At 41.2% G+C, this 25,413-nt stretch overlaps 1 protein-coding gene across 4 annotated transcripts in view; it reads right to left on the reverse strand.

Annotated features, from left to right (window-relative positions):
• Positions 1-25,413, reverse strand: part of MTUS2 (microtubule associated scaffold protein 2) — a 267,632-nt gene that overhangs the window by 226,535 nt on the left and 15,684 nt on the right. For 2 of the 4 annotated variants that reach the window (XM_090133619.1, XM_090133611.1), the window contains exon 1: positions 13,564-14,368. The exons of 1 other annotated variant lie outside the window; for it this stretch is intronic. The gene's annotated coding sequence lies outside the window, so the exon portion shown is untranslated. Of the gene's footprint in view, positions 1-11,713; positions 11,772-13,563; positions 14,369-25,413 lie in introns of those variants that run through there. One more of the 4 variants, XM_090133616.1, reaches the window with a different exon arrangement.

Below are 25,413 nucleotides of genomic sequence, written 5' to 3' on the forward strand. Positions count from 1 at the left end.
TTTCTAAACAGAGACCAGAGAGACAAAAAAAAGAAGAAATAAAGAAGTCTAGCAAATGTAATAGCAAATCTTGTCAATTCCAGATCACTCTCTGCATGACTAGATCACTGCTTTCATCACAAACATTTAATCCCAGGAGCTCGCCACCTTCAATTATTCAAAGGGTTCAGAGTGTTAAGTTGCTAGAAGAGAACAGACACCTGAGGAGCATCTTATTTCCTTTACAAATTATTTTTAAATATTTTTTTAAAAATCATCATTAGGTGGCAACCAATAAAAAATAACTGCATTGTGCAACAGAAGCTAAATTAGAATTCTTACTTTTCTTTTTCTAATCTTCCAAGAAACTCCCATTTCTTTACCAGTGTTACTTTTTATGTGAGTCGCCAGAATCCAAACCAACTGGGACACCTGTATAGCAGCAATAATTACAGAGCTGCTAAACAAGTGCCCTGGTAGAAATGCTGCTCTGATACAGTAGATAAAGCATGAGTTACAAGGGCAGATGCTCCTTACCCTTTCACCTCAGTGTCCCCTGTGGTTTAGTGATGGGACTCAGCAGGTCAGGCTGATGGTTGGACCTGATCACCTGAAGGTCTTTTCCAAACTCTGCTCACAACAAGTAATCATACTGTAGAAAGAATGTGTTACTGCCTGGGCACAGCGGCTGCCCCAGGACTTACACCCACAAAAAGCACTAGTGATTGCTTCATTTCAATGAGGGGAGAAAGGGAGCTGGGAAGAAAGGCTTATTATGGAGGAAATGAAGCATAGTCTTCTCAAAGTAGATAGAAATGCATAGCTAATTTTAAGTACATAGCTCATTATCTGTCACTAGCAGAGTGTGTCCAAGATTCATTTGGTGAAGGAATACACAGCAGCCAGCCATTGGTGATGCACTCCATATGGTACACTGACATGCAATATACCCACTATAACCAATGCAGCAAATTGGATGTGGCTCCCTGCCTCCTTCATGGACCGCCAGGTACCATCTGTATGCTCCCATATTCATTTATCATTATCTCATGCTTTATTATAATGGTCACAAGCTTCATGAGGCCACCCCTCACAGTACTCCCCCTCTGTCTTCCAAATAAAATCAATGGCAAAAGCACAGTCCCACTGGACTGAGTTCTTTGTTATTTCTAATTCAGGAGACTGAATCTTTTTATCTCCCATAGAAAGAAAAACAAATGGCAACATTTGTATTTAGGAGAATGAAACATTCTGAATACCACATTTACTTTATTTTTATTTTTGGGTGTAATTATGACCTTGAAGTTAAAAAAAATCAAATTCTTTTATTTTGAAAACAGTCGTGCCCAATTTCAGATTCAAAATAATTTTCTTAAATTTTTTGTAAAATGAAAAATTAATCTGAACTTTACAGTTTCTAATTCAATTCATAAACATTTTCTGAGAGGAAAAAAACTATGCCAAAAAATTCTTGGTCAGCTCCTGTAAAGATGTGCTTTTAAGGATTCCCAGCTGGGCTGGCAGGAGACATGAAATATTAAAAGCTTGAAAAAGGAAATAGGCCTAACTACTTTACTGTGCCTTCATATAAATGTACCCTCCATTTTTGGCCACTGTTATCTAGAAAAACCCAGGTATACAGACTGCCAGATCAGCACTCTTACAAGTTAGCACTGAAATTTCTGTTTGTCACTACATAACTGCAGTGTTGACTGCAAAGCATTATAAATTCTCAATTCCTAGAGGTTTGCCACTGTAAACTAAATACTATATGAGATTAAGATTTGGGGCTCTTTTTTCCACTGTTTGCTCATTCTTGCACTTTTGAAAATAATTTTCTGTATCTCTAAAAGGTCCCAGGTAAAACACCACAAACTAGGGCACAAAACATTATGGTAACCAACGAAGAGACACACAGCTGTGTCTTCTGATAAAAGAGTTGGGTTTTTGTTTTTTTAACTTAACTGCACATCCCAGACATGAATGAATGCAAACTGATTTTCTTCTGCAATATACAGTTTCATCTGCTGAACTACAGAAACGATGATCAGTGTTTTAGCCCAACACCAGGACATCCATTGCTGAACCCTGTTCTTCTCCAGAGCATGGAGCTCCATTCTCCTGAACCAATTAATCCTTGTTTACCCATCTGCTTCTCTATTCACAGTAGTACTGATTCAGTAAATCTCTTTGGAAATTAAATGCAGATATTAATTCCAGAACTTCATTGTGAGAGCTGACAGAACCCATCAGTGACACACAGATATCTCAGCTATAGGATAACAAAAGTCCATCCAGCTCTTGGTTGCTACTGGAAGCGTTTCCCTAGTGCACAGGCTGCTTAGCTCTGCTGAAGCATGCAGAGCACGCCATACATCTCAATTATAAAGTATACTCCTACAAATGAAAAAAAAAAACCTGCCTCAGTTCCAGGCTGAGCTGAAAGCACGCTCATTAGAAAACAACCTTGCCAGCTCATAGTTCCAGTATAGAAAACGCAGAAAAGATAGGACCAGTCTAACATCGAAACTAAGTATCTTTGTTGGGTAAAGGTCTGTATAGCCAAAACACAAGGAGCAGAAACCCAGCTAACCTGAAGTCAGACCTGAGGGCTGGCAAATCCCCGTGATTTTCCATGGCAAGTGAAGCTCGCTGATTTCCAATCCCCCTGCTAAAGCAATTTCCCTACGTTTCCCAGGTTACACAGGAAAGCATCCAGGTGAGTTTTAAGTATCTCCAGAGAAGATGACCCTACCACCTCTCTGGACAGCCAGTTCCAGTGCTCTGTCACCCTCACAGTAGAGTTCTTCTTGTGTTCAGATAGAACACCTTGTGTTTCTGTTTGTGCCTATTGCTCCTTGACCTCGCACTGGGCACTGCTGAAAAGAGCCTAGACCCACCCTCTCAACTCCCACTCTTTGGATGTTCATAAGTATTGATACAATCGATACAATCTCCTCTCAGGCTTCTCTTCCCCAGGCTGAACAGCCCCAGGTGTTTCAGCCTTTCCTCATAAGGAAGATGCTCCAGGCCCCAGTCATCTTTATGGCCCTTAACTGGACTCTCTCTAGAAGTTCCCTGTTTTTCTTGAACTGATGATCCCAGAAGTGGGTACAGTACTTCAGATATGGCCTCACCACAGCAGAGGGGAAAGATCACCTCTCTCAACCTGCTAGCCACACTTTTGTTAATGCACCCTAGGATACCACTGGCCCTCTTGGCCTTAAGGGCATACTGCTGCCTCACATTCTCATGGTATCTGCTCTATTATGTCTGCTATGAAACAGAGGAAGAACGGGGTAAGATGTGTCAGCAGCCTTCCAAAGGCAAACTTGTGCCCCACAGACACCAAGGCCAAAGGGAGCCTCTGAGGACACAGGACCCACTCCTACTATGGCATCTAACGAGCTCATGGGACCAAGTGGATGCACACACTGCAAAGCAAGCTCCATGCAAACAGTCCTGGAAGAAACAGGGCATTTGTTGAACTCCCTCCTTTGAAAGAGGGATTTCTACTGAGGAAGACCCCAGAGGAGTCTGAGCAGGTCCCAGTTACATAGCAGCCTCCTCTGTTTTTTGGAGAGAGAGCATTGAAGGGTATAGCCTACCTATATTCAAGTTTTCCTTCAGTCTTCTTGCAGGGGAGGTTCTGTTCTAGTAACATATTTCAGCCAAATCTCTTCAGCACAACTTACAAAAATCACAAATTCCTCCATTATATTTCTTCACTAATGCTCTGCTTTCTGTGTGCAGCAGACTAAGAAACACTGCTGCTGAAAGTCCACCTGACAAACAATATGAGATCAAAGAGAAAAGGCAGAATTTGGTACAAAAATGAATGGTGAGGCTAAACAACAGCTTGGGAAATTATGCAAACAGGAACTATGCATTCAAAACAACCCCCCTATAAGCAGTGCCAAGTATACTGTATAACAGACTTAATAGGATATAACAACTGCTGTGCTATGCAATTGCCTTGCTATAAGCTCACAAGAAGTACACACAATAAGCCTTACCATCCTTTTCCATCCAACATGATCAAAGAAAATAGATCTTACATGACAATCATTTTAAACTGTGTACCAAAAAAAAAAACCCAAAAGAAAACAAAACATTAAATACATCATGGAAGGTGTGAGATGGTTTTGCTCTGTAGGTTTGCAGTGAATACAGTACTACTGAGCCTAATGTGAGGACTAAAGTCCTGGCCCCTAAGGAGAATGTGCAGGGCAGAAGCAGCCCCAGCCTGCACCCTTTGTTCCCTGCAGCTCTGGGGCACAATGCTTACCCACCTTCAGCAGGACTCCAGGCTCCTCCACCAGCCCAATCTCCATGCAGAAACGGTCTCCTGTGGAAGTTGTGGGACCAGAAAGGAAACCTTCTGTTTTCTCCCAACAGAAACAGTAGGAAAAGGTTTCTCTGTGAATACAGCACAAGCACTGCCAGCTCATGTGGCTAACAGACGAAAGGCAGAGAGCACATGTGTCCTGGGGAGCCAGACAACACTTCCTCACTCATTAGCATCAGAGCCTCCTACCTGGGGAGGCACTAAGCTGCACGCATCATGAAAAATTAAACATCACCAATTGAAACAGATGAGCTCACTCCCAGCATCGGGCTTTGGCACTGTAACAGTGGATGAGAGGCTCGATATCAAATAGTGCTCCCAAGGAACAAGGCAGGAGAACTAGTCACAAAGTGGGGCTTAGCATGCAGTGTTTTATTCTGGTGACAAGTATTTTGTTCTCAGATCTGTCTGCAAGAAGTATTTTTGTGCGTTCAGCACAGAAATCAGGAGGGGATAGCAATTACAAAGGGCTGCTGCAGCTGAGCTCTTCAGCCCACCACACCAGCTCGCCCCATGTCCCAGCAGGGTATTCCTACTGGGAAAAGCTGATAGCAGCTCGACATCCCTGCTCTTCCCACTGTGGCTCAATGAGCTGGATGCTTCTGAGCACAGCCTTAACGATCCCGTAGAGAAATGTTCCATCCATATAGGGACAAGACGTTACCTCACCAGAGCCAGCAGCTTCAGTGGATTTATTGCATATTATCCCACGGTGGTTATTTTCCCTCCCAGCTTTAATTTTGTAGCACATCGTAGTTCCTCGGTACAAGGATAATTTGCGTAACCAAGCACAGGCTCATTTTGAAGCATGCTTACAAGAGCATCCAAATGCCATGCTGCAAAGCTCAGTGGGGCTAGGAATGGCACATCGGGTTTCAGTCTTGCTATTAAATCTTAATACTTCCTGGGGGCTGTATACTCTGAATTTTACCCAGTTTTTTTGCCATAGTGCATTGTGTCATTTCAGTACAGAACAGATGAAAACCTGCACAGATTTATCTGATTCCTCTATCAAAGTTTCCAAACCTTGTTTTTCTGGAAATCCAGGGGGAAAAGAAACAGAAGATTAAAACCTATTACTGTGTTTTTGCATTATTAGAGAAACACTAGGGAAGAAGCCAGATTAAAACAGTTACTGTTCTCCTAAAGACCTATGGATCTTGGCAGCTACCTAAACCATTTCTGTTTGGTTTCTCACAGCCCCTAAAAATGTATTTCTTTCTCCCCCCCTTCTCCTTTGTCATTTAAATTTGCTGCTGAAATATGGTTGGATGCTGGTACGTGCTTTATCTATGGAGATGGTATTTTAAACAATGTTCAAAGAACACTCCAGCCTGCATTTATCACTTCTTACAGTGGAAAGAAGGTTAATGATGCTACTTTGCTATGTCAGCCTGCAACTCTACACCAAGTTCTGTAGTTAAAAGTCACAAAGAAGCACTCCGAGGGTATTGCAGCACTCATTTAAAAACACTAGACATGTATAATTGGGGATACAACTTCTGGATTATGTTGGCTTTTGCACAACTCTTGGTTTATGCATGCAGTCCTACACGCCGCGTACCTTCTGGCGTACACAGCTTCTGTGCTGTAATTCAGAGGTATATTTTCCTCTTTTTTTTTCCTTTTTAATTATTCAGTGTTGGAATTAATAAACAGTTTAGAAAATGAAAATGTCACAGCTTAGTGCAGAATGCATTAATTAATAAAGTAGGATTCAAAACAATTTAAAGGTACATATCCCAGAGGCAGAGAGCTGATCCTCTTCCAACTAGCATTCAAAGCAAAGACATCCCATTGACTGCAATGAGAGCCAGTGAGCTTAGATAATCATCTTTTTACAAATGAAGACAACTTAGTTTTCATAAACAATGACAGCACTTGGAGCCTAAGCATTATTTAAGAGCTATGAAGTGCACAGCATGCTCAAAGGATTAAATTTACTTTAAAAAAAAAAAAGGAATTTGCAGATACCTTAACAAATGTTACAGCAGTTCCACCCAAACATACACACCATCAAAACAGCAAAGATTTGATCATGTTCCCTCTGCATTCAACCTGTCCTGTAATGAAACAGGCCAAAGGAATTAACTCTTTGAAGGACTCAGCATGGTCAAACTCAGAGCTAGATTGGCACTTATCACAGAATCATCAAGGTTGGACAGAGCAGTAAGATGGAGTTCAGTCTCCAACCCATGACTGTGACTGCTCTACATCACATCCCTCAGTGCCACATCTCCCCTTTGCTTGAACACTTACAGGGACAGTGACTCCACCACCTCCCTGGGCAGCCTGTGCCAGAGCCTCACTATTCCTTCTGAGAAGAAATTTTTCTTCCTAATATCCAACCTGAACTTCCCCTGGCATCATCTGAGGCCATTACTTTTTGTTCTGTTGCTAACTGCCTGAGAGCTAAGGATACTTTGGGCCTTGATTTATCAAGCGGATTTGAGGAAGTTATTGAGATCTGATTTACGCAAAATACTCTTCCAGTCATAGAATGGCCCTGGGTTGAAAAAGACCAGCTAGTTTCAATCCCCCTGCTATCATCTGGGCTCTACCACAGTTTCTCTTCATACACAAAAATTTAATAACAACACTAACAGTGATGTCTGCAGGGCTCTGAAACAACCAAGCACAATAAAAAAAAATAATATGCCCTTTTCAGAGGCAGAGAGTAACAAAAAAAAAAAAAGGTAAAATAGTCATATACACCATAGTCCTTCATAACCTCTTTATTGTGGATGCAGTCCTTATTTTTCTCTGCTGGGTGACTGAAAGAGAAGAGGGATAGGGGAGATTCCTTGAAGAGGTGCCTTGACCCTGCTTCATCCACAGCTGTCCCAGGCCAGCAGGCAGGGATGGGGACTCAAACAGCTCAGCTCTGGAGACACAGACGTGCTGGAAGTGGCAAAGCCCAGACAGGACAGCTCTGCTATGTGCTTTAGAAAGCCACCATTTTTGAGGGATCAGAATTATATTAACATTATATTAACGCGAAGAACTTAAGCTAAGCAAAACAATTATTTCTTAGCAACCATATTTCTCTGAGGCTAACTTCCTGAGGACTACACCCAAGATACTCCTGCTTACAGAAATGTTTCATTCTAGAACCAGGCCAAGCATTTTAAATATGAATTGAATCATAGAATCATTAATGTTGGAAAAGATCACTAAGATCATCCAAGTCCAACTGTCAGCCCATCCTCACCATGCCCACTAACCACATCCTTCAGTGCTACGTCTCCATGGTTCTTGAATACCTTCAGGGCTGGTGACTGCACACCTCAACCTTCTCCTCTCCTAAAAAATACCTTTTGTGGTTGAAGAGATGCTATGCTCTATGTTCAGTTAAAAAATCTGGAATTTCAAGCACAATGGTATGCTAAAAAGTAAACTCTCAGGGCACCTATGAAGACAAAGGTTTGTTGTAGCAAGAAAAGGGACAACTCATGCACATACATACATATCAAGCATTTTCTGAGACATAATGTGTCACGTTTTAGCTGAAAAAATGCAGAATCAAAGTTAAAATTATAATCTACCTCAACCCTGATTCTAATCAAGAACAAATGAATTCAATACAGAAGTGCTAACCCTTGAAGGCATATAAGTATTTGATTAGGCAAAATCAGCAAAAATTAATTCTGACAATAAAACCTGTATTGGCTACTGTCCCTTTGCTTGTCCGCTGTAGCTAACGTGACCATAACACAGCGTCTCAGTGTTTGGAAGGTGCATGCATCTCTCCAGCTTCACTCTACACATCACAGTTGCAGCTCTGCTCACACTTCTTTTTCCTTTTTATCTCTGTTGATTACCTACCAGGCTAAGATCAATCACAGGGATGGCTGTGAGGTGCAGGAGGAAGACTTCTGCGGGCTGAGATGTGGGTGGCTTTTCATCGTGGTGAGGGGACTGTCATGATCTCTCATGGAGCCATTGTGGCAGCACGGCTGGGGCCCTCATGCAGCCAAAACCTCGCTTTGCACCTCAGAAATGGCTCAGAAGGACAGTGCCATTCCCTGGTGTCTGGCTATGCTCCCTGCCACAGGCTGCATTCAGTCAAGGAGTCAGTACTGCTCTGGTATTAAGGAGCACTGCACTACAGGCTTCAACTTGGACAGTGTTGTACTACTATTTACATATTTCCAGACCTGCTTGTTTAGATAGGTAATTGGTATTTTCAATTCACTTCTGTCCTCGCCAGAGATTGCACTCACCCAATTCAGCACTACCACTGAATTCAATTGATTTTTGTATTTGTAGATCATTATCAAGTGATCAAATTCTTCCTGTGGGAACCTAAAGCACAGAACATCTCATTTAGAAGTCTGTGGTTCACATCACTTTCAGCATGTCTGACCGCAACAGGGGCTCAGAAAACTTGATGCAGTAGGCAGGACCAGGAGGCTACAATCACAGAATGATTAAGATCTCTAAGAGCATCTAGACCAGCTGTCCACTTACAACCAATATTGCTCAATGTCCCTAAGTACCACATCTACACATTTCTTGAGCACCTTCAGTCATGGTGACACCACCACCTCCCTGGGCAGCCTTTTCCACTACCTGACCACTTTCTGAAAACCTTTTCCTAATATCCAACTTGAATCCCCACTGATGCAAATTGAGGCCTTTCCCTCTTGTCCTACAGCTGTTACTCAGCAGAAAAGTTCAACCCCCACCTCACCACAACGTTCTTCCAGGGGAGTTGTAAAACACAGTAAGGTATTCCACTATTGAAACATTTCACTATGGGGACTCTAACAATGTACTTGTGCAAATGTTACCTCTAAAAATGCTTAATATCTGATGACTTTCCTTTATTGAGCCACCTGTGATTTCTCATAAGGCCATTACTCTCAAGATAAAAGATCTTAAGAGGACAATTTACAACTTAACTACTCGGCTACGGCCTGAATTAGCTATTATCTAACTGTCCCTTACTCAATGGCTCTTGTAACTGCTTATTTCATTTCTTAGTTATTTATGAATATTAGCAGGTATCTTGCATGTCTTTTTTCATTATAAATGTGCACAGATGAACAAGGAAGAGTGGTACAGAGATCAGCTACAGTGGAAGGGATAAAAGGCAGTGTCTCTCTGTACTCATTTCCGGGCTATTCAGGATAAATGTGAATGACCTACATACTGTGTGTATGCATGAACTTATCAATTAGGTTATAAAGGTTATATCTACATTGGCCCAGCTCCAAAGCAGTTAAGAGAAGAGACTTCAAAAGCAAAATTTCATCCCTGCATTTCCATGTTAGAACAAAGCAGTTTCTCTTTACAATCCACAGCTGCTCCAGAGTTTGTGATTTTGATCTCTGCTGGCATTGCTTTTAGTTAAAAAGCCAACAACTGTTATTCAAAGCAGGGAAGAACATTAGCAGACAAGAAATGCAAACGCCAAGATCCAGAATACGTTCTTCAGATCAGCATTTACATCTCAATTTGTCTGCTTTGCTAACAAATGGTTCGACTCCACTATGACAACAACCCTGAAGTCAGACTGGAAAGTTTTATTCTGGCTTGTACTGGCCCTTTACCTTACACCAAAATAAAACAATGGCAACACCATATATACTTGCCACAAGCATGTAAAACATCATGCAAAGACTAAGCACACAGCAAAGCAAAACATGATGTACAACTGCAGTTTGCTCTCCGTGAGTTACACAAATGCATCCTTGAGCATAATCTGGCGTGATGTTTTGGGATAAAATTCAAGTAGATATCTGTATTCCTCAAATGGATGAAACAGTTTAATATTGAAGTGTAGTGTCAGCTACTCCCAAGACTCTAAAACATTTTGTCTAGAATGTGCAGTCAGGAAAAATACTGCTCCGATATTAACTTCCTTTTATTCAATCCCAGCTTTGGAATGCAGCAGGGAGTGACAGAAGAGACAGGAAAATGTATTCAGAATACAAGGGCAACATGCGTTAGTACTACCCAAAAAGTCCTCAATCACATTACTGAGCAACTGCCTGCTTCCCCTTACATGCCACAGACAAGTCTCCAGCTCTCCTCTGGTGCCTTACACTAGGTTCTAGGGCACAGTACTGCAAGACATCAGAAACTTAGAAGTGATAAAAATTAGGTCTTGATTTTAAACAAGGCTTTTTAGTCCTTTGCTGGATTTAGCACTAGCTCTCCTAAGGCTCTCCCATCAAAGGAGGCTTTTGAAAACAGGACTTGGCTATTTTGAAAAATCCTAGACTTTACTTAGGTCAAGGAGACTGCTCAAAGAGATGATGGCTTTACAACACGTGCAAGAAAACACAGGAACATTGTGGGAACACGCTCTAAAAGACACTGTCCTCTTTTCATTCATCAGAGTGCACATCTTTGTGTGGAGAGAAATTTCATTTTCAATAACGCATGGTGTCCTCCAGTGTAGTCTCTCCAAGAAAGGTAGGGGGGACTCATAGGATGCCCATCCAGCACTCTACCATCTCCATCACCACCACTGAGGACAGCTGTGCTTCCATGGGCAGCTGGACCAGGTGACCTCCAGCACTTCCTTCCAGCCAACACTATGCCATGATCCCAACAGGAGTAGGGAAAACCTTGTACCTTCACCTGTTGCTGCAAAGAGCCATACATTTCTCATTTGCTTTGTAAGAGATGGAGCTGGATCCAAGACCTGTTTAGTGTGTTTATGTTATATATATGCTTAACTCTTACAACCACAACATGCTGCCTCACTGATGGGGAGGGGGGCTGGGGGAAGGGAGCACTGATAGTCTGCATATAGGAATTAGGTACCAGAATGCAGAAACCTGGGTACCCAGGGTAGAACACCATTGATGGATGATGGCAGTGACCTTTTTAATGCGTTAGAAGGTAATGAAGGAAATCTGGGGGGGGGAAAAAAAAAATCAAAATAATAATTTCAAAGCACAGTACTTATTTTAGACATTCTTACATCATGTTTCCATAGGAACTGGAATGAAAAGGAGCATGGTGTAGCTGTGTTCACAAATGTGTGGTTTAGTAGATTGTAAAGGATTGGTTAGGGCCACTGCGACCATTCTGACAACAGCAGGTACCTGCCAACTTGGTTGCACACTGGGTCTCAGCCGTGGTGGTTCTTTTTTTTTTTTTTCCAAAATCTAGGAACATAACTGTTCTCCCCTTGTTTTTCCCTTTTATCCCACAAGTGCTGCTGATTTCAAATCCTCCCATAGCCACAGTGCTAAGCACTTCTCAGCTAGATCCACTGGGAGGCATGAAGGCATTTGGCTTTTTACCAGGCATTTCACAAATCACACAAGAATGAGGACAGCGCAAAGCAGGGATGTATGGATAATGGAGAGAAGGTTTGTCCTAGGGAACAAAATGAGCCAAGCTTTTGCATCCAGTGCTGACACTCACCTGCTGAGTGGCCTTGTGCAAAGCACACCAGGTAAGATCTGCTCCATCTGTCAGCTGCCTGAAATGCATCAAGTTCAACTTCATGGGTAAGCACTTCCCTCACCAATAGACACCCTTCCAAAAACCATGGACAGATTCCATGTCCTAAAGCACCCACGGATCTAACCTAGCTACATTCATATGTTAAGACCCATGCCCACAACAAGGTGTTACATAGCAACTGCTTCATCTCTCCATTCAAAATTGCCCAACGTAAGGTCTGTGTTGTAGCTCCCCAGGGCAGTATTTTATTTTGGCTTTTATTTATTTTAACTGTGTAAATACCACATTGCATGTCCTAGAGCAAGGCATAGGCATCTGAGTACTTTGGTAACCCTTGCACTAGGGTACCACTGGAGGACGCTGTGGGAAGCCAGACCTGCTCTGGTATCATGCCTGAGTCTTCCAGTAAGGCATCCTCAAAGCTACCACAGATTTTTGTCCCAGAGGGAGGTAATTAGATTGCTTCAGAAGACAAGCATGAGAAGCATGTAACATGCATCCAGCCTGCTGGACTGGGGGATCAGGACATGAGACTGATCTGGGGAACTAAGCTGTTTAACTACATAGACATCACATACCTAAAGGGGACAAAGCTCCTTCAGAGCAGTTACATGAGATAAGCTGTGCACTTCTCCCTTGGAGATGGCAGAAGTCTGAATAACTAGCTCTACTTTTAGACAGCAAAATGACTCCTCACCTCCTACCATTCTCATCAATTGATAGATACGCATAAGAACTACCTACCCGTACTTATAGATTGAGAGAAAAGTAAAAAACTTCACGTGCATCTGTTCAAATCTACCTGACTCATCTCAAGACAGATAACTTCAAACCACCAGGACAAAACACACTCTTCCACGGGTCTGTCAGGTTTAACATCCTGTAGGCAACTCGCCAGAAAGCTGAAAACTCAGCTTTTGGCCAGAAGCATCATCCAGACCACAGAGAGCAGAGCAAAGCCATCTGAGCCCATATGCTTCACTGGGGCAGGAGCCAACTACAAATACTCTTACACTGTTGTGGAAGTGTTTAAAACATTAGTGGTTTTTAAGTTAAATTTTGCAAACCAATAGTTGTAAAATAACTCTACACAACAAATACTGAAAGAAACACTGCGCAGAGTACCTTTCTCATCAAAAGAGCTTCCAATGTAGGTATTTCCATAGGAATCCCTACATAAACCACAGATTTTACAAGTATCAATACTGGATGCCTGAATCCAAGTTTTATTTCAAGCGTTACAATGACAGTTTCAACCAGTAGAAGGATAAGAAAAAAATGAGAAGTCCTACAGCTGCACACTGAAACACAGTTTTGTTATTTAAAAATAGAAAGCAGTTTTTGTCTTCAGAACTTGATTATTTAAAAGAAAACCTCACTAAACCTACAGCTTGTATTTTAAGGATCAGAAGCTGTATGTTATAAACATATACATAACCTTTGTTTCACTGCCTCTGAAGTCATACACCTGAATGGTGGAAAGCAGAAGTGAAATTCACTGGCTCAAACCAAAGTTGTTACAGACACTCAGACAATGCATACATTCTGTAAGTCTGCACGTTTGCACAACTGCAGAGGTGAATACTGAGATTCCCAGTTGGGAACAAAGCTACAAACCATAGCTGTGGTTGTACTAAAGTCAGAGTGCCCAAACTACACAAAACCCCAGAGCACGCAAACAACATATAGCATATAGATAGTATATAGATGCTAGGATTTTTAGTACTGTTGTCTTATACATCAGAAAACTCAGTTTGTAACAGAGAAGAAAATATGCTGCACTCTACAAGCCAGCTACATGAACTCACCCAAGCATCCAGCTTTCTGCTCCAGGTCCCTGTGCAAGCAAGTTAGATCCAGGTCTTCTCTCTCACGATCTCTGGGTATGCTACTGTTACCCAAGACCATCTCACTCCAGGAAAACATCATCTCCAAAGAGATCTCTCCCTAGGGGCTAAGAAGGAGCAGGGCTGTATCCACCTGTCCACCTGTTCTTGAAAGCATTTCTCCAGCTTTCCCACTGTAAATTCTTGATGCAGTTATTTATCCTTCAGGCTGCAGAGAAACGAGGAGGCTGCCACAGCCATGCCTGTTCTGAATGCTTGGCAGGTACACAGGCACAAGGAGGATGATGCTATAGATAAGTGCAGACAGAAATAGCTAGAAGGATGAGCTGGCTCAGGGTGCTGCTGGTGAATGGCAGTGATCTCCCTTCTCCCACAATTTCACCAAAGGCAGTAGCTGAGCCGCAGACTCACTGAGCGTGCTGGCAGGAAAGTCATCCCAGGTTCTGAACCTCACATGGGAAACATCCTTCTCGAACAGATTTTGTCTCTGTCAGTCTTTTGGAGGACTGCATCATATCAGCCTACTTCCGACCAAGCACAAAGCCAGCTTGCTGTGTGCTGTAGAGTTTGGTGCTGTTCCCAGAATCAAGCTGGGAAGCTGCTGCTTGCAGATCTCGCTGTGCTGGCAGGAAAACCCTGCTGCTACAGCTCAGAAAATACCACCAAAGCATCAATCTGAGGTACCCAGGCAGCCACCTCTCCTGTCCCCTACTGCTCTGACCAGTGCACATGGGGACACGTAGAGCTGTTACCTGTCTCCCATGCAACTTATCTGCACAAATACAATAGCAAATAGTTTTTCGCCCAGCTGCCATCATTTAATAACCTTTTGTTTCCTTCTCCTATACAGCAAAGTATGTTTTCCAGTTTTAGAAGAGAGGATAATCTCACCTAACTACACCAGCTAAAGAGAAAGACTAAAAACCTGAAGCTCATTCAGACAGGGATGATAAGCCAACACTTCCTCTGGGAGCTATCAGTCCAAAGGAACCAAGGTCTTTGGGTGCTGGCATAACAGAACAATGCTGGGAAACCCCACAGCATGGATGGTACTGAAACAGGCAAGGACCCTCTGAGCTCAATTAGAGTTCAGACTGGGAATGGGAGCAACCATAAGAAAATCTGAGAGGGGGGAAAAAAAAAGGTGGAGATAAAAAAAAAGAGATTGAGGGAAATAAAGCACTGTTAGCCAGCTGAGGGGAGTGATCACTTTACTGTGCATTGTGCAGCCTTATCTCAAGCACTGCATGCAACTTTGGGTGCCACAAAATGAGAAGGACATAAAGCAATTAAAGAGCATCCAAAGGAGGGTTATGGGGATGGGGAAGGCTTTAGAGTGCACAAGGTGCATGGAGGGTTCATTCAGCCTGGAGGAAGAAGTCTGGGAGGAATCCTCATCGCAGCCTCCAGCTTCCTTAAGGACACACATTAGGCAGTGGAGCAGAGGAGCCATGCGACCACATTGTTGCCCATCTCCACCAACATCACAACTACTTCAGCTTGCAGGAGAGCACCTACACAGTTCTGATCCCCTGCAGGAGAGCCGCTGTCTTCTCCACCAGCTGTCAGCACTACTAGCTCAGGTTGTTTGAGGAACTCTCAGACTACATCCATCCTTATAGACATGACCAGAGAGCTTCCCAAGGATGAGACCACCTTCCAAGGTGCAACTGAAAGACACGGCTGCAAGCAAACCACCTAAGTGGATGCCCTGAACTCCCAAAACAAACTTGAAAAGTCACTGGGAGAAAGCTAGCTGGCACATTTATCTTCGACCAGCTCCCAAGGGCCTGGCATTGCTTTTCATCTCTTAACACAGACAAATTCTCAGTTCATCATAGTACTGTGGTTGTTTGCAGAAATCCTACTGTTTCTTTCTCCATTCATCTCTGTTACACCAGAAAAATCTGCAAGAAATAGTATGTTTGTCACAGCAGCAATACTTGAAACCCTAAAATAAATGGCTGTTGAGATGCTGCTGAAGAAGGAAAACCTGAAGTTCAGAAAGATTTAAAAAAAGAACAGTGTGACAGCAGAAACAAAGGGGAACTTAAATTTGATGCAAACAACTGCAACAATGACTACATATCAGCAATTTGTGCCTAGAAACATTTTCTAGCACATCTCCTGCTGTTTTCCAGGTAAAAGCTTTTTAAAAAGTATTACTCATTGTTCTGATTATGTTTCTTGGTAGACAAGAAACAATGTCTCACGACATTGCTTGGGTGGCAGTGCTACAGCAACTCACTGTAGCTTAAATTATAGATTTCATATCCACTAAACACACAAGGTGCACAGGGACAAGTGATGTCAAAGACTTGTCTGAAAAATTCACAGGTGTAATTGGCTATTTTTCCTTTGATCTGAAAGAAGGTAAGCTTGAAAAGCAGGTAAATATGCAATGAGAATTTTTTGTAGTTTATTGAAAAGTTTTCTGCATAAAGCAGCTGCTCATGATCTCACTCCTGCACGTGTGCTTCGCACTGCTTTCATAATAAGGTAAACAGTTGATCACATTTTCTTTGTTGAAGGGGAGAACATTGAAGTATTTATGGCTTAGCGTTTACCACTTAAATGATGGATAAGAAAACAAGAACTGTAACAGATGGGCTTCTTTTAAGTGAACACAAGTTATTATGAGCTATTTAAGGCTGGAGAACAACAAAAAGAAAACAATATGCCTCCCTTGATACATAATACTTCATCAGGGATTCAACACCTAAACTTGCTGAAATAAAGGTGAACTGGAGTCCAGATTCTAAGTTGTGCTAATATAATTTATTGTTGTGCTTTTACTTTGCAGAATTGTTTTATGAATTGAGGGCTACTCGCAAATAGGATTTGCTATATTCTTTTGATAGGGTTTGGCTGCTGATTATTCTAACAGCTGAAAGCCTGTGTTAGGCATTTGTGATTTCTACCTCCTAACAAGGAAAAGAGCTATCTTGGGCACCTTATTTTACTCAGAGTAAACACTAGATAGCTCTAGCTAAGAATCTCCTTGTAAGCATGGATAAACACACCACTTATTTTCCAGTACAGTTTTGAAGCAAACAGTGCTCTTACACCTGCTGACCTATCCTGAGCTCCTGAGATCAGTGAGTTGGCAAAGGAGAGAATGCCCAATTTACCTCTAGGATTTCCTAGAGGAAAACTGGTGACAAATACCAACAATCCGCATAAGTTCAGACAGCAATAACACAGAAAAACCCTACAAAAACTCTTTGGTTTTGGTTAACAAAATCAAAAAGGAATAAACTCTGAAGAATCAAGAATGTATGTATGTACTTCAAGTAAGTATGAAATCAGACAAAACCACACTGACCCCAAGAAATAAACAAGCAGCAGCAACAGAACCAGAAGTGAAGCTAAAAGCCTTTATTTACCTGGTAAGAACTCGTGTCTCACCTATGTCACATTTCACAGTTTAAAGGGTTTTTGTAATCACAGCATCTAAAAAAACATCAGCACTAACTTTAAGCTAAAATGACTTTCTGAAGGATGCTTAATCATCGTTTATCTAATATGATGGCATCCAAGTGAGTGTCTATCACAAAGCAACAACCAGTTTTCCTCCGCTATCAGTACACGTAATTCCCAATACAGAATAACAATTCTCAGGAAGAAAAAGCCCAACTGTCTAATGTTTTGTTTTTGATGCTAAAAAAAAAACCACAACAAATAGTTAACCAGGATTTTTTAAATGTAAACTAATTGGCTGTTTGTAGGTTCTACTAGATTGAGGCCTTGGAGAAACATCCTCCTAGAGTTGTAAACCTGTCACAAAAGATGGTTTCAGACAACACAAGGTTCAGAAACATTCCTGTTTCTCCACACCCATTCATCTTGAGCTTTTCAGGGATGCTGCCAACAAGGACCAACTTTCTGCTTGCCATTTACCACACTCAGATGCTCACTGCTAGTATTTTATACTTGGATCATCTTCCTATAAAGAAAGTTGAAAATATTTTTCCTAGCAGTTGTCCTCAGATCAGGCAAGGCCCATCTCAACTCCAACTCCGATCACAATATGAACACAGTACTTCAGAGGGCAATCTAAAAATGATGACATAAGATATACAAGGATTAAACACACACCCACCACAGATCTAGCCATTAGAAATGGAATGTGCTCTTAGAAGTATGTAGAGTAACAGCACACATGAGCACATCCTAACCAACTAGAGCATGGATATGTGCCATGCCTCCCTTTGTAACTTCTTGGCCAATTTCAAGAAACTTTGAAGGAAAAAGAAAAATGAGTTCTCACAAGTTCTGTGAAAGTCAATGAGCAGGGAGAAGAGAGCTCTCTAAAAAAAAGACTGAAAGAAGGCTAAAGTAAGCTTTAATTTCGTATGACAACAGAAAGCCTCCATGGGAAAGAGTTCTTCCTTAATGATGGGAAAGCTACAACTGAAAAAAGATGTTATGAGGCACCAAGGAATTCATCTCTTCATCAGGGTTTTTCCTCTTAGCTGTGACTGATGTTTCTCCAGCTATTACAGCCCTCCTGCATGAGGCTTCTGATAAAGGAAGGTTTAGTATAACCCAGTTTAAAAGTAATCATGAAGAAAACCCAATGGAAACAAAGCTTCACCATTTCTGCTGATGGTTTTGTGACCATTAGCATAATTATATGGGCTTCAAAACTTCAGAATTAGCACTGTTTTTTTTTTTTTAATTGCTCTGATTTTGGTAGATGTCACTTCATGTACAGTCATAGCAGTCTGTGAAAGGGATTCATTTTTTCAGAATCACTTTGATTTCCAACCGTGAGTTATAGAGGAATGCTCCACTGCTTGTATTAGAAAGGAAAGAAAACTGGAGGTCCTAATACTCAAATAAGTTCCTCAAAACTGTCTGACTCCAGTCATTTAAGCAGCTTATTCCTTCTTCCCTTATTTTTGCTGACGTTCTTATTTGGATGTGATATACATGCTTTATTTAAGAAAAGCTTTATAAATACTGGTAACTTTGTATAAGAACTCTCATTTACAAGCATGGGACTTTTTGCTCTACTTCCAGCTTGGTCATGAATCACCAGTAACAGATCTCTGGTAAGAACAAGAAATGCCAAACACAAAGATATATTCATTGCCATTTCTGCAGATGCTAAAACTAAGACATCCTTAAAAAAAAAAAAACAGTTCATTTATATCTAGCAATGCAGATACTCTCCTGAAGGACTGGTTTCCTATTCCTATTACTGGTATCTAATGCACACACGTAGCTACTTACATAGTTACAGGAATTGAAGGGACTGTTCTAGTAACTAGATTCAGCCTTGAGCCATGCTTAGTATCAATTAAATATTTCCAGATGCCTGAGCAGGGCCAGTCCAAAAGAGTACCCATGCAATTAATGAGTGCCACGCATTCTCTTCAGTGCACATGAAAATGGGTCAGCAACATTTTAAAGCGTGCACATGATCCTGCCCTGGGGAACAGAAGTATAAAAGATGTCTTGAAATACCTTCCAGCTCTCTTCTGAGTCTACAACACACAGCAGTGAGGTAAAGCCTGTGCTGAACAGTACCTATTTCTAACATACCATTTCCCCTACTTCTTTGAAAGCTTCTCTTGGGTTCCTGAATTTTACTTCCTTTTCAGCCCTCCAAATTCTATCTACCCATCCCTTAGTTTCCTTACAGTTTTCTCTCTTAATTGTTGTCCTTAGCCTGTTTTCTCTAGCCTTAGTTTCATGCTTTTCCTTCTATATTTCTACTTAGCTTTAAGTCATGCTTGCAGTCATACTGTACTAATGCTTTCTTACATAATTTAATGAAACAAAGTGATAAGTACCATTTTAAGACACAGTTGATTCTGCCAAGGATTCTTACATAATTAGGTTAAATTAGCTAAGACCTGTAACACTGGTAATAGATTTTATTTTACTCATTATACCTGCTGTGGCATATCATCATGTCCAAAGATACTGACCCCAACAGCTCACCAGTGAGAGTGGCTCAGTTTTTCAGCCTTAGCTAGTCAGATATTTTTAATTCATTTCATCACAATTCCCTGCAGGCAGGACCAGTGCTTTTGTAATGGTGTGTATCATTCTGGGCACCCTCCTGCAATTTGCAGAACCCAGCCACGCCAGCAGCAGCCTACTAAATGATCAGTTAGAAGCAAGAATTAAGAGCTAAAGCTGTGCACATTCAATGTCTTCATGTAGCTGGGAAAGGAGGCATTAGTCATCATGCTAACAGCATCTCCTAAATATTAAAAGGACCACAGCATACACAAATCAATGCTCCACTTACTGCTGATATTTTAATAAGAGGATTGCATATTGTGCATAATCAGAGATGTTTTCATATTCACTCTTCCACATATCCCAGAGAGTTCTCTCCGGCCACTCAGCAGAGCAACATTCTGGAGGAGCTCTAAGAATAAAAAAGTTACCATGAAGCAGAGGGCTGAGTTCTGCAAATATGTGGGAAGATGACTGTTCAGAAGAAGTCTCCTCTTACAATCTGAATCTGTTTCACCAAGCAGCTATTTTATCACTGCAACAACACAAGGCTGCATAAAGCTTCCACCTTATTCTGACTGATGACAATATCCATACATTTAATTGTGCTCACAGAAGAGAGATGGTCTACTTCATTAGCGACCATGGATGAAGGAGTGGTGTATAGAACAGGGCTTGCACACTAAGCAGCATGGCCCAGTGAATGGAAACTACTGGGAATAGAAACCAACCACCTTCTCCACTGAAGAGAAACTGTTTACAACTTTAAGCTCACTCCACAAAGGCAAAGAGAAACTTCTGACTTGCTCTGTCCTATTTTGCCATAAAGGCATACACCATCATGTGGGCCAGATCCACTCTCAGCTCAGCTGGATGCCCAACACGTTTACAGGTGCTCAGGAAACTGATCCTTTTTACAGTGCTCTCAAATCACATGCAAGTAACCCCATGTCCTGCAACAGGCAGCTTCAGCTCAGGAAAAATTTTACACCTAATAGAAAAGATTCAAAGAGCATCAAATTCATATGTCCTGCATTTCCTTCAGGACATGGTCCTTTCAAAGATCTACAGGTGCCTTTATTCCCTAGAATTAGTGCAACTCCTTCAGCTGATCAAATGGTCACAGCAGTTTTCACATCTCCAGTAGCTAAGGAAATCCGTATGCCTAGAACACAATTTAGTCCAGCTTAAAGGATATTGCAACAGTAATAATTACTTCAAAAGCCATTTGCGTTGCTAGAAACCAGCAAGCCAGGACAAAATCCAAATTCCTTTAGAAACATTTAAAAGAAGGAAATAAAATTCCTTCAGGATTTTATAGTCCTCAGGGAACAGACTGTATTCCTAATAAGATAAAACAATGAAGATCCAATAGCCTCAATCTACTCAGACCACATCATTATGCAACTTGTACATATTTGAAGACTGTGTTCCCAATCAATTCAAGACGCCTTTGAAGCCTCTGGCAAACTCATATATTTAGAGAAAAAAAGTCTCTGAAACTGAAACTGCAAGATGTGAGGAACACTCATTTTCACTGATGAATACAAGATGATGGTAAGGAGAAAAGGCATCCACATAAAGCTTTCAGAGGACTTAAAGGAAAGGACTAATTCTGGCAAGATACCCCAAGATCAATCCTGCAACATGCAGGATAGGAAAAGCCAGTAAATCTCTTGACTTGAAAGTCCTACTTCTTAGAATGGAAGGTCATGTTTTGCATCATTAAAAGCCCACTTTAGGCACTACACATGAAAGCATGTCATTCCAAAGCAATGAAGACAGGTATCCATAGCTGAACACCATACAACTCAGGTATAACATTACGGTAAGTTGCTGGTGCTGCCTCAATGGAACGTGTGAGAAGATACTGAAGCACCAAGTCATTCTCTTCTGTGCTCGTGCCCAATATTCTGTTGGAATGCTTAGTCACTGAAGTCCAAAATGCAAAAAAAAAAAAAGCAACAATAGATAAAGTTGACTTAAACTGTTCATCTTTCGGAAGACAATAGGCATTCCAAGGAAATGCTTTTATCAAGGGAAAAAAAACAATTTCTTTAAAAACATTTCCCTAGTAATTGTCTGCAAAATTAGAAAAAAAACAAATTAAATCTGAACCATTATTACTGAAGAAGCACTGATCTTCTTACACAAGAACTTTGTTGTTTGTTTTTCTTTTAGACCATTATCCACAATAATCACTGACACCTCACTCTAACAGTTGACAGTCCCTGGAGATTCAAGCAATGAAGTGTAACCAAAAAAAAAATGCTTCAAGAGGCACAGAGGGGGTTGATGAGAAGCAAACCAGCTAAGAATGATTCTGTAACACAGTATTTAGTGAAGATGTGAAGATGAGCCCTTTCTACTTTCTTGACCAGAGAGAGGAGGCAAGGAAAGAGATTGGTTCAGATCAACAGTAAGGAATGCAAAATTGGAAACATTCATTTTTCCAAGCGAAGAAGCTGGGGAAAAAAAAGAGGAAGTGTGTCAAGAAGAGCAGTGTTAGGAGACTCAGTAGTTGTCAAAAGCAACCCAGTCATTCTTGCGAAGGACACACAAAAAGTTACGTATTTCCACAATTCTTAGCCTGAGAGATAAAAAGAACAGAAAAAAAGGAAATTGGCTGGAAAACCAAGAGGCTGTTGGAAACTGGGGCTGAAAAAGCCCCTAGGGGATAGGACACGGCCAGGAGAGACGGGGAGAAACTGCTGTTTTTTCTCCAGTCATCACAGCAAGTTTATTCTCTATCAACTAAATGACAGAGGAGCATAAGTTTAGTGCAAAAAAATTCATCATACTTTGGGTAGAGTCTGGTACAAGAAGAAAGCTTGAGCTCCTTCACCTGCTCCCTCCTCCCCATAAAACTTTACCTACCTCCTCCACTATTTGCAATATTAGGAACACCTTCCCTTTCATATCCTTTAAAGTTTCACTGAGCATTATCAGCAGTCCCCAGAGCACTAATTTATATCCTGTTAGTGTTACATGGGAATTAAATTAACAGATGCCAAGCCAATTGCCCAGGAAAGTTTAGCAGAGTAGTCTTTGAAATTCAGTATGAGTGGAACATGGATTCATAGCAAAAATAGAATAATGCAGGTTTCTTTTAGAAGCATGAGATGTTCACAGTTCACTGTGTTCTATTCTAATTTATAATGGCACAGAACTCTAAATACATCAAATATTTATATTGCCCTTATGAGTAAAAACTGAGAAATACACATTCTAAAACAAGATGTATGCTTAAGGAAACACAGGTTCTCTGTTCGTAAAGTTCTCAACATAAGTAAAACATACATTAACATCGAAATATATTCTTCAAGAATATTTCAGAGATTTTATTTAAAATAAAAAAAGTTCATTTATGAAGCAGCCTGAGTCTCTCTTTCAGAAAGATCGTTATACATAACTATGCATACTGGGGATACTATTGGGTAGACAAAAAGGCATGCAATCAAGCTAAGTCTGGTAAGTTTATGGGGGTTTTTGTGTGTGTGCATGCACGTGTTTTTTTCCTCTTCTGAAAGAGAAAATCATTTTGAAGGACAGTATCTCAGTACTTGGTGATATAATACTAAGACACTGCAGAAAAAAATTAAAGCCCCTTTATAGGAAGAAAAGTTTCCCCCAAAAAATACTCAATGATTCTCAGCTACTGTGTGATGGATCCCAGCAGAGAAACACTGACAGTAACTGCCACACAGCATCAGTAGATGAAATCTGACAGGAATTATTTGAACTCTAGGAGAAATAAAAATACAAATGCCAGATCAAGATCCTATTTATTATCAGCAGGAAAAATAACCTAGCCCAAATTTATTTACTTGCATTTGCTTTAGTGATTTTTTACAACTGAAAGAAATTCAAGAATTACGAGTCACTGTCCCTCCTCCAAACCTCAATTAAAAATAAATTAAATACATTTGTCAAGTGTTAGTTTAGCCTCTGAGAGCAGCTGCATTAGCCTTTTTAGCTTTTTCCCCCCACCACTAGCTGATCTCAGACCATAGAGATTAGTATAGCTGTAGCTAAGTAGCATATACATAAATCAGGCAGTAAAGAAAATCATTGGATAGCTGAATATCCACAAGAGAAATAGAGTAAACTGCCATGAAACAAACTACCAGAAAACCTGAACATGGGGAAAACAGCATGCAAAAGCAATAGTAAGATCTGCAGCAACGCGGGCTAGACAAAAATGAGAAGAACCAAGCATCCAGATCCATGAGCACACTCCCACCACATCTCAGTTGAAGGGGCAACACGCCTCCTTGCTGCACTGACTGCATTTTTCTCAGGCCTGAAAGAATATGAGATGTAATGCCAGCTCAGGGTCCCAACATACCCCAAAGTCCTTGAATTGGATGAGAAAGGGTCCCCTGCTATCCTGCACCATACAGGCACAGTACACAGAGCACAAGAATGTAGGCAAAGAAAACACCAAGAATGTCTGCAGGGACACCAACGTGTTGGATCTGGTCTCTTCTCACTGGTGACAGGATGAGGGGAAATGACCTCAAGTTGCACCAGGGTAAGTTTCGGTTGGATATCAGGAAACACTTCTTTACAGAAAGGCTTGTTAAGCACTGGAATAGGCTGCCCAGGGAGGTGGTTGAGTCACCATCCCTGGATGTGTTTAAAAACCCTTTGGATGTGGTGCTCAGGGACATGACTTAGCAGAGGGTTGTTACTTAGGTACTATGGGTAGGTCGTAGTTGGACTCAATGATCTTTAAGGTCTTTTCCAACCTGAGTGATTCTATGACTCTGATTTGGCACAGCTGATGTGCCAGCAGTATTTGGGCCAGCTAAGAGTGAGGGATTCTTGTGTTTTAGTAACTTATTTGTGACTACTATAAAGCTGCATGAGATTCAACATTTCTTCAGAAATACCCACCCTCACCAGGGACCACCATGCATCACTCAATGCATTTCTCCAGAGCGACCACAAGTTCAAAGCCCTGTGTGCAAGTGTCTGTATCAGCAAGATCAATAGTGCTTTTTTTTTTTTTACCTATCAGAAACCTCCAGCTCTACAGTTACTACTTCAGCATATATAAGAGATTAGCAGGATATAAAAGAATCAGCTCCAGCTTGATGTGTTAAGACAGGAAAATCAAACAGGAGGGCCAGTGACTCCAAATGACTTCAGAGTTGGAGATTTAAAAAGAGGAAGTTTCCCACCATAACATCTGCTGAGCATATTGATATTTACTTTAAAGCATTACATCATTCACCTTGTTTCTTAGTTCTTGACATCAAACAGAAACCCAGTCTGCAACAGAATAAATAGACACTATCACCTATAGTGACCACCCAGAAGAGGGTTGAAAGGTCTCCTGATTTTCTGGAGTGTGGTTCTCAGTGCATTCATCTGCTGATGACTTTACATTACCTAACATTAAGGATTTGCACTTATCATATTGTGTTACCTTTAAAGTGGACAGAATACTGCTTTGATAGGAGGTGTGTGCACCAGCTGACCTCTTGGCTCTGGCAAGAACAACCCCTTCACTCAGCAGTGCTTGCTAGCTTTCATCTGGACAAAAGCTCTAGGATTTGAGTAAGGGAAAGTTACTCCTAGCTGGGAAAATCCAGCATCCATTTGCAGTCAGCTCCTACCTTGCACTGGGTCTTAAGTGGAATAATTCAGAAGTCAGCTCCCACTGAGAAATCATTTTCACTCCTAAAAAAGCATTTTCTCCTCTATATACTTAACCTTATTAAAAAAAACAGTTTTCCCCCTATAGTCTTTCAGAGAGGCACAGTCTAGCATTACAAGACAAAGAGCACTGCCAATTAAGATATGACTTCTTTAAGTAGTCTGGCAATG

Source organism: Phasianus colchicus, chromosome 1 (genome assembly GCF_987193195.1).
Source record: "Phasianus colchicus chromosome 1, bPhaCol1.hap1.1, whole genome shotgun sequence".
Taxonomy (NCBI): domain Eukaryota; kingdom Metazoa; phylum Chordata; class Aves; order Galliformes; family Phasianidae; genus Phasianus; species Phasianus colchicus.